Here is a 16,700-nt window from a genome sequence, read left to right on the forward strand (position 1 = left end):
TAGGAATCAATAGGAGCTGGTCTTGGGGCCACTTCTGGCATTACTTATTGTGTTCAGGTATTGTTTCGACAGCTGAAACAAATAGTAGAGCAATTGACAAATTATGAATATGTAATAGATTTACAAAGCCAGGTGTGAGCACTTACTATCATACACTGCCCAGAATCCGTTGGAATTGGACAGCGAATAAATTCAAATAAATAATATTATAAATCATCATCATCATGACAAATACCTGAATGGCTCTTAAGTAATAGCATTTTTTCCCCTCTCTCTCTCTCTCTCTGCTGTCCTGCAAGACTAAGTCAAATGGGTTTAAGGTCCAAGAGATCCAACTTTAGGAAACACCTCCTGAGAATAAGAGCAGTTTGACAAGCTTTCTCCTAAGGAGAATGTTTGTACACAGCCCTCTTGAGGAGGCTTGAATTCTGAAGTTTTTTTGCACTGAGCGTCTGAGTCAATTGGATGGCCTTAAAAGGCCTCCTTTAACTCTGGGATTCCATAATTCTACAAGAGCCTTCCCCAGTTGGCCCCTGGGAATGCCAGCCCTGAGAATTCCAGGAAATGGCTGAGGCATGGAATGTTGTATGAAGACTGCCAAGCGCCCTTTACAGGGAGCTGGAACGGTACACAGGTTGCAAAGCTTTTCAACCCTAGCAAGGGTGAAGCTGAAGTTCAACAGAGCCAGTGAAATGATCCTGAGATAACAGCCCAGAATATCTAAACAGGTAACACCCAATTACAGCCGCAACTCTGTTGACTTACACTTTTCCTTATCAACAGGCATCAGCGTATTCATGTAAATTGCAAAAAGCATTTTGATGGATGCCAATTCACCCAAGGCCTCTAAGCTATGAAACAGGGAGTGCAGTACAATCCAATGTATGCTTTCCTTATCAGGAAGCTGTGACTATTGCTATGAAATTAAAACTATAAAAGGCAGGGCCTTATCAGTGACTTCTAATTCCCTGAGTGTTCATTAGGGGCTGCTCCAGTCCTGGAATCAGCCTCCTGGGACCATTTTTGGGGGTTTAAATTTGAAAGGGAGGGAGGAAAAAAAGTGTTATCACAAGTTGTCTTGGCAATTAAGCAGTCTCTTTCTTAAGATGTCTGTTTAGACTAGGCTTGAAGGAGGGAAACAAGCAGGATTAAAAGGCACTTTCATTCCAGTAGTGACCAGGAGCACAAGCTGTGTTCCTAATGTGGTCCCAGTGGGAGCTGTACCTGTGCATTTAGAAAGTCCACCTTGCAAAATGCTTTGTAAATTGGAATTTGCCGTAGCAGTAAAAGGGGAGGGAGAGAGCAATATTTAGAAATATGTGGAACACTTCTGAGCAGCTTGTAACTCACCATAGCAAACAGAGAACTACCAGCCATGTATGTATATGCATATATTGTTCTTACGATGTTTGGTTTTATTGAACTGTTGTGGGCCACCCAGAGTTGTGTTTCTTAAGGTGGGCAGCCATATAACCCTTTTAAATAAATAAACAAATGAGTGAATGCAAGCATATCAGTATGTATGTGTGTATATACACGCAGAGACATGCACACACTTAGCTCTAACAATATGAATTGCACTTACATACAAGAAACATAAAAGGAGCTCTGATGGACCACTCTACAGACCCATCTTATTTCTCACAATAGTCCACCAAACTACGTAAGAGGACAGTAAGGCAACAGTCCTCTTTGACCACTGGGCCTAAAGCTGGTATTCAGGAAAAGACTGCCTCTGAGCTGGAGAATCAGTTTAGTAGCCACTTCTAGAGTTATTGGAGCACAGGTCTTGCTTCCAGCATGTATTCTTTTTTATTTATTTGTCAGATGTATATCCCACCTTGTGTTCAAAAGCTCAAGGCAGCATACGTATCACTTGCTCCTTCTATTTTCCCCCATAACAGTATTCTTACATTGCATGGAGAGAGACTGACTGGCTCAGAGTTATCCACTGAACTTCCATGGTTAAGGTTACACAATGTTTGAAGATCACAGATCAAACAATGGAAGAGTCCATTGGAGTTGGGCAGCTCATAAATCCAAATCAATCAATCAAGTCCATATGGATTTTGTAGCAAACAATACATTCTGCTTACATAAAAACAGTTGTTCTAAATTGTTCGCCATCCAAATTATTAATAATTATGTTGTTTTGACCAAAGTACTATTGCTCTGCATCCAATCCTTGTATCCTTAGTTTTTTCCCCCTCAAAATTCTTTAAACAAAAATACTATACAACAGTGCCAGTAGTCTCTTTTTCATTTGAAGGAATGGAGAGGTAGTCTCTGACCTTACCCACCCTTGAATGTTTTACAGTTCCACTGCTCTTTCCATTCTAGTACTAGTAGTTACTGCCATAGTTGTGTGGTAGAGAATTGTTGGCCTTGATGCTGTTTGGGAAGGAATCCTTCCAGCCTAATGAGATTGAATACTAAATGAGATTAATGAGCAGAGAAAACCTAAAGATTCATAATATGAACTTTCATATTGAGGGGTACAGGATAGTTCGTGTAGCTAACAAATAGTTAATTTTGCTGGATTTTTTGGTGAGTGCTGGCATTTAGCAGGTGAGCAAATACAGGGCAAAAGGGACAGATATCACCATCTCTTAGCAACACACAAAGCAAGAATCGACCATTTTTATCTCATGACCTTTTGCTCTGGACAAAAGCATTCAACAACTGGAACACAAAATCCACGACCTTCCCCTGCCCCCACCCAGGTTAGGTGTAAGTGAAAGAGACTCCCAAGGAGTTCTGGTGATGAATATGGATTACATCCTGCCATTTCTTCCCCAGCCCCACCTTAGCCTTTCTTACCAGAGTTCTTGGGCAGAAGAAAACAAATTAACTCAGAAAACATACAGGAAGGCTTGGTCTAATTCACAAAGCAGCAGCTGGTGGGGTTCACACATAATGTAGTTTGTTTGGTTTCTGCCTAATACGTTGTGTTAAATTAGCTAACTGTAGTTTTTTTCAAGTAAAGTATGGTCATGCAAATAATGTTTGCATTGTGCTAAACCAAAACCATGGTTGATAAACCTTAATGGTTCTCACCTTACACTATGCCACAAACAAACCACATTATTATTTTAAGCATGATATCTGAATCTATCCAGTATTTTCTAAGATAACGTTTGGCTCGTTTTCTCAATAAATCTGAACACATTAAACAATTTGACAATTACAGACTTTTTGTGAAACAAAATGCCTCAGAGAAAAAAGCATTAAGCGAGCCACCATGTCTTCCACATTATCCAATGATGTGCAAAAACAAACAATAAAAAACCACAGGAGAATTTGCTTTGCTAAACCTTGAGAAGTCACATGACAATTAACTGGGTTATTAGGTATCATGGACACCAAGAAAAATCTTGTTCTGAGATCTCCATTCATAAATGGACTGAAATAACATTTATTATCTTATCTCTCTAAATATTAAAATAGCAAAATTTTCACTTCTGTGATAAAGTTCTGTGCAATCACTTTGCTCTTGAAAGTAACTTCTCTAGTGTCCTGCTGGTGTTTCCCTCTTTTACATTTTGAGTTGCAGAGATATTTTATGAACACCTATGCAAGCATTTACACATTTCCAGATAAGCAAGACTATGGAAAGAATACAGAACTCTACTCAGAAAATTTTATTTTTTAAAAGAAAAGTGAGAATATTCCAAAATTACTGCAAAAATCCACCCTGAAATTATAAATATGTAGCAGTTACCTTTGGGATCTCCCCACTCCTCAAACATCTCACTCCCCAATCCCAGTGTTTGAAATGTCATAGCAAAGAATCAGGCATTATAATCACAATAATATCTAGCACAAATCAGCTATTCCCCAACACTTTTGTTTAAAAAGAAGTCTCAATCACTCATGCTTCAATAAATGCAGCCAAGTAGGTAGGATTTTCTCCAACCTCCCAGGAGGCAAACTATCTCTTCACATGCTTTCCAGGGCAGTAACTGGGCTGAATGAACCCCCCCCCCGAGCAAGTCCATTGTAAACTGTTCCAATAACTAACTACAGCATGTCTGCCAGCCTAAATTTCTTATTTATATAAAACATTTATATCTCACTTATCTTTCAGACTTTAGTGGCAGTTCTTTGCTGGTCTTTCCTAGACCTGCTTCCCTTTATATATCTACTCCTAGATTACTTTGGTCCCTAATGATATCAAGCTTCCTTTTTTTCCTTTCTTGACCCAAGGAGTGTAGCCAGAAATGTTGCTTTCTTCACAGATCTATGAAAAAAATCTGATTGTATGCATTGGGGGGGGGGTATTGGAGGGAATGTCACTGAATTCAATGAAGCCCACTGCCATAAAATTATACTTTAAGCATCCAGAAATATGGCCAAACTATATGTGCCTGAAAATTCTTCAGCTGTAGGTCTTCTGTTAAGTTTTACAACAAAGTTTTGTGGCATAAGAGAAATCAGTGGTATCAGGGCTCCCTTGTGAATAAATCACAATGGATGTCAGTGGGCCTAGCATAAAAGTAAACTCATGTTTGAGTCAAACTGAACTGCTGCCAATGACATGGGTATCATGTAATTTTCTTGGCACAACATGGAAATGGTTTGCCATAGTCTTCCATCTTCCTCAAACAGCTGACTTGCAGAAGTGTGGGCATATGGCTTCCTCCATCTCTAGCCAGGGAGCTGCAGTTCAACACATTTGGAGGGCATCCTTATAGAGACGCCTTTATCTAATTTCTATTAAGTAAAGATTGCCAATCTTTTCTTATTGCGCTAACAAAACTGTATGGAGCATCAGAAATGTTAACATCTATGTCAGCCTGACTAGGAAAGTTCTTCTTCTTCTTTTTTTTCTTCAGCTGTTCTTTTTCTCCTTTGTGCAGGCAACCAGGTGGCTACGGACTGTAGTCATCCTTCAAAGCAATATACTGGCTATTTTCCAAGAGTTGTTATATTTTGGATTAAAAGAAAGAAAAATTATAGAATTCCCCAAAGATAAAGCCTCTGGATTTTCTGGGGGAAAAAATGCTTGAAGGTCATTGGAAAAGCTAGTTTTATGCAGGCTGATTTTATACTTAAAATCCTATTTATTAAAACATGTCTACAAATGCTCTGACTTTTAGGAGTATTACTATCAAATAGGTGATTTCCACATGCATGTTAAAGATGCCTTATTTGACAAAGAAGGAGATGCTCAAAAACAGTAAGAATGAGCAGAGCAAAGAGGTGGGGGAGAATAACACAAAATAGTTGTATTTTATTAAAATGATTAATGAAGAATGAACCCCAATCAGTTCATGTTGCAAGGAAGCAGCAACAGTGAATGAATAAGCGATGAAGGTGTACCGCTTTCACACTTCTAATATAAAACATATGGAGGAATGTTGTACATCTAAAATATGAATCTGACTTTTGATATGTCAGATTACTAAATTGCCAGATTATGGATCCAGCTAGTCCAATGTTATGTATGGCTATGAGATTTGGGCTGCAAAAATCTGGCTGCCTTTTATATACGGCAGCAAAGAGATACAGACATCGCAAATTATTTGTGGCTTTCTAGTGGTCATCCATACTTTTGCAGCTCAAATCAGGTAGACCTAATATGATCTGTTTAGTCTTCCAAAACCTGATATTAGCAAGATCAGTATGCATCTGATGAAGTGAGCTGTAGCCCATGAAAGCACATGTCTTTTAAAGCATATGTCTTTTATGTTTGGAAAGGTGCTACTAGACTCCTAATAATGTGGGTATCAGCCAGAAGCTATCATAGGCTCCTTCTCCTTCTCCTTCTCCTTCTCCTTCTCCTTCTCCTTCTCCTTCTCCTTCTCCTTCTCCTTCTCTGGTGGTAGTAAGTGTCCAGAATGGGCAAATGTCCAGAAAACTGAAAAACCCAGCACAATGACTACACAGCTATTTTTAGTTTATGCTGGAAACCTTGAAAGCATCACAAGCTATGGGTTTGTATTTTGCAGGATCTTATCTAAAAGATAAGTGTCGTCCCCTTCATTCAGAGCAGTTGGGAGAAAGGTTGTCTTGTGAAACCTATTGAAAAGGAAGACCAGGGCTGAATTACAGAGAGCTGAGTGAAGGAGAGGCAGAGTCAGATTGGCAAGCGTGGCAGGGAACAATTGGTTTACACTGTGCTGCTTTGTCTGCTGCTCCTCATTAGTAATTGGCCCTGATGATGGTCCCCATCCAAATAATGCCTGCCAGATCCTCTGGTCCTGAAATGTATGGCCAAAACAGGACTGTGACTCTTCCATAGAAAGTCTAATGGTAAGATAACCTTGTGTTATCTGTTAGACTTTGATGCTGGACTCACACATTTGGCTAGGCAATGAGCAGAAGCATACCCTAAAATTATCATAGCAGGTTGCTGTACATGTAAACAGTCAAGTGTAAATTCCTAGAAAACTGTTTGATGGCATTCCAGAAGGCCTTAAAACCTTGGCTGTCCTCCCAGGCCTTGGGGTAGGGTGTATAAAACTCCGTGTTTGATGTATGTTGCATACTTTTGGATGATAATTGTCTGAATGTTCCATCTTGTTTATTTCTTTTATTGTACTGGTTTACTTTATTGCATTTGTATTTCATTTTTTTTACATTGTGAACACCCAGAGTCAGTTAGAACTGGGTGGTACTGAATTCAAACCAAATAAATAAATAAATAGCCAAAATTGAATTGAATAAATAAATACACAGGCAATTGTGTATTCTATCCCAGTACATTCTTCCATCGCAGTCAGTCTGAAATTACCAGTCTTTATTTACTAAATTTTGGCAGTGAACAGGGATGACAGTATCACTAAACATTTGCTTTGCCATGTTTCGTGTGCTGCACTTCTATCTACTTTCTGATCCAGTTTATGGTGGTTTTCTCTCTCTCCAGTTAAAATGCAATTATAGTAATAGGTTGTCCACTGTGGACTGATAAAGTAATACTAGCTGTTTTAGATCCATTGTGCCTGTAGTGAAATGTTTTTCCTTATGGCCTCTCTAACTGTCTCTGAATAAGTTCATGTTCCCATCAAATAAGATTTCTTTAATAACAGTCTATTTAAAGCTTTTTTAAAAAAAGTAAAACAGCATGAAATATATAAAAATTATTTCTACAAACTTCATCCAGCTTTTATTTGGCAGTATAAAGATCAAGAACACCAGGCAGATATATTATATCATTGTCATTGGAGGCATATTGATCTGAGATGAAGGGGATAATTTTAGAAATAGTTTTTTTATTATTTTAAACCATGACAATAATTCTTCTGCCATTTAAATGCAAGTTTGGCATTAACTTTTTTCTTTACTGTTCCTTTTCCAAGGGAAAGACTATCTAAATGTTTTTTACAGGTTTTTCTGTCTAGCCTTCAAAATGAAGGCTGAAAAAAAAAAATCCTGAAAAAGAAATCTTCTGATCTGAGGGAAAAACTGTGGATAGGTTTAAGTAATCTTCCTTCCTGAAAAATAAGCTTTTGTCGTTTTGTCCTCTAATTAAATAATTTAAGTAAAAGACAATTTGTAATAAAGAAATCCAACTTTTTAAAAAACTAGATGTACAAGTAGCATTTTTTTACTGGTAGGAAAGATCCATAAGTGATATAATTGTAAAAAACAAAAATAATGGCAAAAATAAGGAAATACCTATACAGAGCCCTTGTAATTGCCTGATCCCAAAGTAGCTGTTCCAGTTTTAAAGCAAGGATAATCCTGGAGTGGTGCAAGCCCCCCTCAAAACTTGGTTACGGTCCCCTAAGTCTTCCTCAAAAGTTGCCACAAAATTGAATTTTGTAATATGACCAAAGAGGAAACTTAATAAATGCACGAGGAGTATTCATATTAACTGTTGCAACTGATTCATTTTAAAATAAATTTGACATAAAATCAATTTAAATATTTGTCCTAGTAATTCTTTCTCATGGTTCTGTCCACTATTTGAAATGGTCTCCCCAGTTTTCTGCTTACAACAATCTTCAGCCAGAAAAGTATTGTACAATTCTGGTTTGAAAACTTGATTTTAAGTTTATACATAAAGTCCCCTTGGAGCTCGGCTGGACTCCTAGTGACTTGCGGTATTTTTGGCAACAATATAGAAAATATAATCAAATGTTTGATCAGATGCATTTCTATGAGGGTTAAATAATAGGAGGGGAGAAGAAAAGAAGGTGGCAAATATCAGATTTGGAAACATACATGTGTACCATTTGAGGAGTAAAGGGTGTTTGTAGGTGCTGAGCTAAAGTAGCAGTAAGGGGGGAAACCCCTCTGACCTGTATGCACTTTCATATAATCTTTGCTTACACAGAGATTTTGCAGCATCAACATTTAAAGATAAAAGATAGTCCAAATCTGTGGGAAAAGGCCAAGAATATGCATTAACCACTAAAGAACTAGAAAGTAGTTCAAATTTTAAAATCTATTTCTCAACATATAGTTTAACAAGAAGGCAATTTTTTGATTGGCTCACATCAAACTAAACTAACAAATCATCTATACTCAAAAAGATTCATGCCAATATTCATTTAGGATTTTCCATCACTACCAAATATATCTATTAAATCAAAGTTATTTGATTTAAAGAAACAAAGACTAAAAATAGTTTTGACTATCTCTCAGAATATTTGGGTGGTTTGCAAAAATAAAACCTTTCATTTATAGCAAGGTCAGACAGATGGTTGATTCGTAGACCACTGGTAGGCCTCTGGCTCATTTGTAACTATCATTTTCCGGATCCTTGGAAGGAAGATTGGATTAGGTGAGCCCTCCCCAACCTGGTATGCTTTAGGTAGGGTGAATTGTAGCTATTAGTATCAAAATCTCTGGAAAACAATATGTGAGAATGATTATCTTAGAAAAATGTTTGGAAGCACTTCTCGTTTTTATGACAATGCATACTCAGCATCACTTAATTCCAATAAATTATCAAGAGAATACATTTTTGGTTTGTCATTTGAAGTCTTTTGGCAAACTACTGAGATTCTAATTTTGAAAGGTAAAATGCAAACTACTAGGGAGAATAGCTTATGCAAAGACACGAGAACACAGATTTGCATAAGAGTTGCTAATTGATAAGAATCAATAACTATCATTTAAATTAAAATACTATGGGGAAGATGGTGACATATACCTTTTCAGTCTGCTGCCCAAATGTTAATTCTGCATGGACACCTGCCACCACCATAGTCTTTAAACTAGATTGGATCCAAACTCTCAGACAGAAGGCAGTTGCAAACAGAAGGCTATTCACACTAAGGATAATTCATAGCAATTAATATACAGAGCCAATTAGAAGTTGCAAACTTGCTTTTTAACAACTGGATACTTTTATTCTTTGAGAGGAAAAATTGATTTGTCTGTTCATCTCTATTCATTATAATACAACATAATAATTAAGTGAGAATAGTGAGGAAAAATGATCAAGAATATTATGGCTGTTGTTGTATAACTCATTTACCATGTTAGTTGAAGATCAAGTAGCTGCATGTGTACAGACTACAAAACTTAGTTTTAACTTTAATTAGGCTTTTTGTAGTTCAAAATGTTGGGCAAACCCAGGAAAAGGGGAGTAAATAGCTACTTGTTTACAAATGTGTTAAGTTGTTTTGAGGGAAGAGGAAGATAGAGAAATTAAATAGGAATCAAAAACATATGTAAAAAAATAAAGTTATGAATTGACACGTTTATACCAATATTACAATTTTCATTTTAAGAACCAAGTATAGTAAAGTGAGAGTCAAGTATCTTGAATCACACATTAGACGGATAGCCCATTTGGTTCCATACATTGATTGATTGACTATGTGCCATCAAGTCATTGTCGACTCTTAGTAACCACGTAGATTTTTTTCTGTGACAGTCTATCCCTAATCTGGTCTTTCAGATCTTCCAACATGCACCCATCACCACTGTAATTGAGTCCATTCATCTTGCTGCTGGTCGTCCTCTTCTTTTCTTTCCTTCCTCCTTTCCCAGCATTACAGCCTTCTCTAGAGAACTAAGTCTTCACATAATGTGTTCGAAGTAGGATAATTTGAACCTGGTCATTTGAACTTTGGGTTGATTTATTCAATGATCCATTTGTTTGTTTTCTTGGCTGTCTATACTCTCAGGAGTCTTCTTGAACACTCATATTCAAAAGCATCAATACTCTTCCTATCTTGCTTCTTCAAAGTCCAACTTTCGCTTCCATAGAATGTCACAGGGAATATCATGGCTTGCTGTTTCTTTCTCCAGTTTTAAAATCATGTTAATCTTTTTCCGATCCAGCTTCCCTTAATGTATATATTTAGCATACAGGATGAATAAATAAGGGGTGAGTATACAGCCTTGTCGCACTCCTTTGCCAACCTGGAGCCAGTCTGTTTCACCATGTTCTGTCCGTACTGTGGCTTCCTGAACTGAATATAGAATATGTTTTCTTGTGAGAACAATGAGATGTTCTGAGATTCCCATTTTCCTGAGCACTTTCCACAGCTTGAGATGATTGACACAATTGAAAGCCTTTCTATTAATCAATGAAGCACATAGTGCCTTCTTTTTGGTATTCTTTGGCTTCCTCAATTATCCAGTGTGCATCAGCAATAATATCTTGTGTTCCTTGGCCTTTTCTAAAGCTAGCTTGAACATCTGGCATCTCTTTTTTCATGTAGGGCTCGAATCTGTGCTGGATGATCCCAGGCATTATTTTGCTAGCATGTGAAATTAAGGATATTGATCCATACCTCAGCACATCATATTTTATGTGTGGTCAGAACCCAAATATTACATCAGATCCACCCATACAGTTCTGAATTGTATTGCTTTATTCAGATAAAAGGCAGTATTATATTTATTTATTTACTTATACATCACAGTTATATGGCTGCCCAAAGTCATTTTGTGAGATGGACGGATATATAAATGTGATGTGTAAGTAAGTAAATAAATAAATATAATACTGCCTTTTATCTGAATAAAACAATACAATTCAGAACTGTATATGTGGATCTGATTAGGTTAAATTATAGGGATGATTCAGAAATATGACTTGTATTTTCTTTTAGTTTTGCCTTTTGCTGTATTTTGTTATATATAGTCTTAATATTGTTTTGTATTTTGTATTCTGATATAGCCTCATGGCTAATCAATAAATTACAATGATGATGATGATGATGATGATGATGATGATGATGATGATGATGATGATGATGATGATGGAGGAGGAGGAGGAGGAGGAGGAGGAGGAGGAGGAGGAGGAGGATATATATGAGTGTTCGAGAAGACTCCTGAGAGTATAGACAGCCAAGAAATCAGGACTCCTGAGAGTATAGACAGCCAAGAAATCAGGATGTCCTGATTTGCAACTCATTCACTAGCTACATCAACTCCCTCTCTGGTATAGTGTCTTATCTATGTACATTCTTATCTCAGAAAAGAGAAGGATCTTACAAATATATATATATATATATATATATATATATATATATATATGATTTTTTTATCCTGCCTTTATTATTTTTATAAATAATTCAAGGCAGCAAACATACCTAATATTCCTTCCTCCTCCTATTTTCCCATAACAACAACCCTGTGAGGGGGGTTGGGCTGAGAGACAGTGACTGGCCCAAAGTCACCCAGCGGCTTTCATGCCTAAGGTGGGACTAGAACTCACAATCTCCTGCTTTCTAGCCTGGTGTGTTAAATTAGCCAAACTGGCTAATTTAAATTTAAATTTACTCATTTAAAATGTGTACAGTTAGAATGGTTTCATTATTATCCCAATACTGATGAAGTTTTGAGAGGGTAACTAATTGCCTTCATGGGAGATTTGAAAGGTGGAGGGGATGTCCTGATTTGCAACTCATTCACTAGCTACATCAACTCCCTCTCTGGTATAGTGTCTTATCTATGTACATTCTTATCTCAGAAAAGAGAAGGATCTTACAAATATATCTTTTCTGTTCCTTCACCATTTTCAGGGTACTGCAACACACGGGTTCATACGACCTGGTCTATACAGTATATGCATCATAACAAAGTACAAGAATCCTGAAGGGATGAAGCAGGCTGTACTACTCCACGTTGTAAGTAAGGGGATGCCATGTTGGAGCGGCTGTCCATGTTCAACTCCCAAACAAGAAAACCACTTTAGAAACTAATACCAGTTAGTATTTTAAGAGGTTTTTAGGGATGGCATTGTTGTTGTTTTTTAAATATTTATTGATATAGTGACTGCTGGTTTTTATGGTACTGATTTTTTAAATTGCTATGCACCATCCTGGTTGCTCTGCAGAATGGTGATAAAAAATCAATAATGCTAACGGTATGTACCATGATAAAGATGCTAGCTCAGCTTTTCCTTCCCATCAGCAAAATTTGGGTCAAAGCTTTGGGTGACCCTCATAGCTGAGTGTTAATATTAACTTTTAAAAATTACATTATTTTTCAAACTATTGTACACTAGCCAGAGTCTGCTTAGATTGGGGCACCCTAGAATATGGTCAAATGAATGAATGTGTTCATTTGCTGCTTGCAGAGTTTTATTTGTTTAATTCAGAGATGCCATTAAAATATGATTCCCACTGTTACTTTAATAAACAATTCTTCTCACCTCTGAATTCTACCAAATTTTGCTCCACACGTGGTGGGACCCATCAACTTTTGGGATTTGTTTTTGCTTCAGAATTTGGTGAGAGTTTAAAGCAGTATTTTTCAAACTTGGCAACTTTAAGATGTGTGGAGTTTAACTCCTATGCTGGCTGGGGCATTCTGGGAGTTGAAGTCCATGCCCCTTAAAGTTGCCCAGTTTGAAAAACAAGGCTTTAAAGCAAATCACTGTTGATGAAGCTTAGGGCCCAAAAGGTGTTTTGGTGGCAGCCCAGATCTATGTTTTCCAAATCCAGATTTGCCATGATCACATAGTGTCAAAAAAGGCAAAAGCAGTGCAAAGCTGTCCTCGTCCTCCGGTGAATTCCCTGTAGCCTTTATTCCCTTCACTCTTGACATTAACATCCAGATGAAAAGTGGCTCGGGGTGGAAAGGAAAGGACAACCTCTTTTCAGCGGCCTCCTCTTAATGGAAAACCCCGTCTCCAGAAAAAGAACAGAATTCAGACAACCTCAAACATGCTGTTTTTATCCTTGGGGGCTATTTCCAGTTTCTCCCTCCTTTGAAATGGGTGGAAAAGCCTGAGCCAGAATTTGAACTGCTTTGTGTTTGGTTTGAACTTCAAGGCTCTGGTAAGAAAGCTGCCCCTCCACCTCTAAAGCCCCCAAGATGCTGCTTAGCAGCCTCGCCAAGGATGGTGGGTAATGAGGGGAGAGACACAACATGGCTGCCATCCACACCACCCATCCTTGGCAACATGCAGCAAAGCCACGGACACCTGTGTTTTTCCACCCACGAGCCTGGCGTTGTGTGTGCCCTTCTTTTCTCTTCTTAAAGAGAGGGAGGTGGAGGGGGAAAACCCACCTCTTTGCTTTCCTCATCCCAGGCAGCCCGGGAGAGTTTGCCAGTTAATATCCTGCCATCTCTGATTGTGCTTTGAGAGGTGTGACGTTTGATAAGCTCCATTTAACTTGCTTGTTCGACATTGTTTAAATAATTCAAATACAGATTGGCCTTTTAGAAGGATTTCTGCTCTATTGACCTTTGTTGGTCGCATGTTACAAGGAAATTAGGGAGGGGCCCTGGCAAGAGGCCTGCTCCAAACAGGCAGCTGAAAAAGAATCCGTTCTAGCTTTTAATGAGCTCAGGGCACCCATTATTTATGGCCCATTGAAAGAGCTGGGGCGGTTAATCTTTCTCCACAAGATTAGGGGCTCTTACTACTGGATTTAGGCTGCAAATATCTGTAGAACTCCTAGAGGGAGACAAAAAAATGTGTCCCGCTCTATAGTGCCATCTAGTGATTGACTGGATTTCTACAGATATGGAACTGGATTTCCCATATTAGCACTACTAATTACTAATATGGGAAATAAAGCACTAAATGAAACAATTCAAAGTAAACAAAATGCTATTTTGCATTCAGAGCTCTCATACGTTGCCTCACGACAAATGTTCTCAGTATTAGCCTATTTCACTTAATTATACAAAAACTGGCTTCCGCTAAAAGAAAACTCAGGGGATGTACCCATTGGAATAGAATCAAAATGGGTCACTGAGGATGAAGAGAAAGGTGCCAGCTTTAGAGGAACTTCAAGATTTGTAAAACGTTTTCAAACATTTAAGAGATAAAAGTATGCCCAAACTGGCCAATGGGATCTGAATTTGTTCAGTAACCATGTGTTCTGGGCTCAGTTAAGGAAAAACAAAAGGAGAGTGAAGGAGTGGAATGGAGTAGTTTGTGGATTGCTCGAGTTTCTAATTTTATAACAAAGGTCTGAAACTTTTGGGGCTTTGGGAGATGTTGTGTGATTGCATATGCTGGCTTATGCACCCACATCTTCGAAATCTCACAAGATTTCAGCATCAGATGATTGAGATCTTATATGGTAGGAGACTGGTGAAATCCAGTGAAACTTCAGCTGTCTTCTACAAGTGTTTTGAAGATTTGGACATTCTATTTCTGTAAACTGTAGAGGGCAACTCTTGCATGGTTGCCCATGGATACCACCCTGCCTTATAATGCCCTGAAGCAAGCATATTTGCCTCATAAAAACCCAGAATAGGAATACTTCTGCAAGTGGGTGAGGATACACTGCGACATTTTGTTGTGAGCCTGTATGTGTTATACTGTAATATTCTCCAATTCCAGTGTTCATGGTGGAGATACTCTTGTCAGTTCTTCTTGTGGCTTTTAACATCTGCTGGGGAAGGTTTCAGCGATTAAGTTGCAGTGTATCATGGAAAATACTGAGGGAACAGCAGTTCTGCTAGAGAGAAAGAAAAAAAGTTAACTTCGGACAAAGTGGAAATGCCCTTTAAATGCAAATTAGATGGCAAGTATATTGATGCAGAGCCTTATACATTCTTAGGTGCTTATCTGTTATGACTTGACTAAATTATTAATTTGTGTTCCACGAGGGGCTGCCTGTAAAGGCAGTTGGGAAGCTTCCATTAGTGCAGAATATGGTTGTGGGTGTTAGTGGTGATGAGTGGGTCAGACCCTAGTATTGCACTAGCTGCAATGACTGCCAGCATTTTTCTGAGCCCAGTTTATTTTATTTATTTATGAAATGTATTTGACTGCCTAAAATCAACTGGACTGGCAAAATTTACATAATAAAAATAAGATGCAGTTTAAAATGTTGATTTTAACTTTTTAAAGTCTCCAACAATTTGATTCTGAACAATTTGCAGCGTGACTTTACCTCTACCAGACTGTTTGTACTTCAAAGTCATCCATCAAGCCTTTCTGTGGACTTTTTCGTAGTGGACTTACACCACTGGAATGAGTTTCCATTGGGAGAATTCAAGTCCTGAGGGAAAGGTCTGAAGAGAAGGGATCTTTAGAATTCTGCCCTTAGAAATCCTAAAAATAATTTAAATAGATAAATAAATATTTATCATTTCAGATAAAATATTTTAGCAAAACTAGTGCATAGTATTAGAAAAATAGGTCTGACTATAGCAAAGTAAAATATGTTTCCATTAGAACTTTGGTACTTTAAGAGTTTGAGAAAAATATTTTTAATACTATCAGACAGACTGAGAGCTTGCTTAGTTACCCCATTTACAGAATAAGGCAGTGACTATTTTTTGAAGGCAGTAATGGACAATGTCAGCTTTTATTTCACCTCCCTCACATTGCAAATTTAACCTCCCTATGTGCTGTCCTGCTGCAGTTTGAAAGTAGATTTCTTCTCTAATATTACCTCAAGTGACTAGATAAAGGATGAAATGCTGGCATCCTGTATGTTCATATATGTTGCTGAAAGAAAAAGAATTAAAAAGCAATTTTACAAAGTTTCTGCTGGATGGTGAACCAGCAACCTCTTACATAGGAGGCAAAGCTTTCAATCACAGTGCTATCTTATGAGTAAGAATAAGCGAAAGGTCTAAAATGTATTAGAGTTCAAAAGGGCTGGTAGGAAAGGAATGTGTATTTTAAAGATGGTGGTTGTGTGTGCTTGCATATATGTGCATTTTGATGTTTTAACTTTCTATATATAAATTTAACTTTATTTGTATAGATATGTTTGTGTGTGTGTGTGTGTGTGTGTGTATCAGACATATAAAAGTACATATGCCCATGAAAACCCACCTACAGGAAAGAAAGTGATTGGCTGCTGCATTCCAGGAACAGAAGGGTGGGATGGCACAGCTGCAAAGGAATTGTCTAGTGGAAGGATATGGTAGCTTGCACTCTGGGCTGAATGCTTTGCAAATCCTCTCAGTCTGTACAGGATTTTCTTAGACCAGATTAGAGTCAATCCAGCATGAGCAACAGACAGAAGCGGCTTAAACTGTAACTGCAGATACACTCTCTTCCGGGTCCCCCAAACATACTAGGGTTAGATAACATTTAAATAAATGAATATTGCTTAAGTTGCTCAATTATGCATCAGTAAGAGTTGTGAACACTGCTGCAAAAATTATTAATGCAGTAATACCTTGCCACCCTTTGAGGTGATTCCAACATCGAATTGTTAGTATTTTTATCGAATGTTTGAGTTATCAACAATTTTAGAATACAATTCATTTGAAAAGTGCTGTAAACAGTCTTTTATGTCACTTATCTTTGGTGATGCTGGGATGTGTATGTCAAAAAAATCAAGATGGTGGCTGCAACCTTGTGATTG

The 16,700-nt window shown here is 37.8% G+C and overlaps 1 long non-coding RNA gene across 3 annotated transcripts in view; it reads left to right on the plus strand.

The window, feature by feature from the left end:
- Positions 1–16,700, plus strand: part of LOC107326145 (uncharacterized) — a 98,442-nt gene that overhangs the window by 16,232 nt on the left and 65,510 nt on the right. For 2 of the 3 annotated variants that reach the window (XR_015798206.1, XR_001559894.3), the window contains exon 3: positions 11,934–12,038. This is a non-coding gene — a long non-coding RNA (uncharacterized LOC107326145). Of the gene's footprint in view, positions 1–11,933; positions 12,039–14,713; positions 14,896–16,700 lie in introns of those variants that run through there. The other variant, XR_015798207.1, reaches the window with a different exon arrangement.

The sequence above is a fragment of the Python bivittatus genome, unplaced genomic scaffold, assembly GCF_059951505.1.
Source record: "Python bivittatus isolate LINGU-HERP-01145 unplaced genomic scaffold, Pbiv_v1 ctg000690_np1212, whole genome shotgun sequence".
Lineage (NCBI taxonomy): Eukaryota > Metazoa > Chordata > Lepidosauria > Squamata > Pythonidae > Python > Python bivittatus.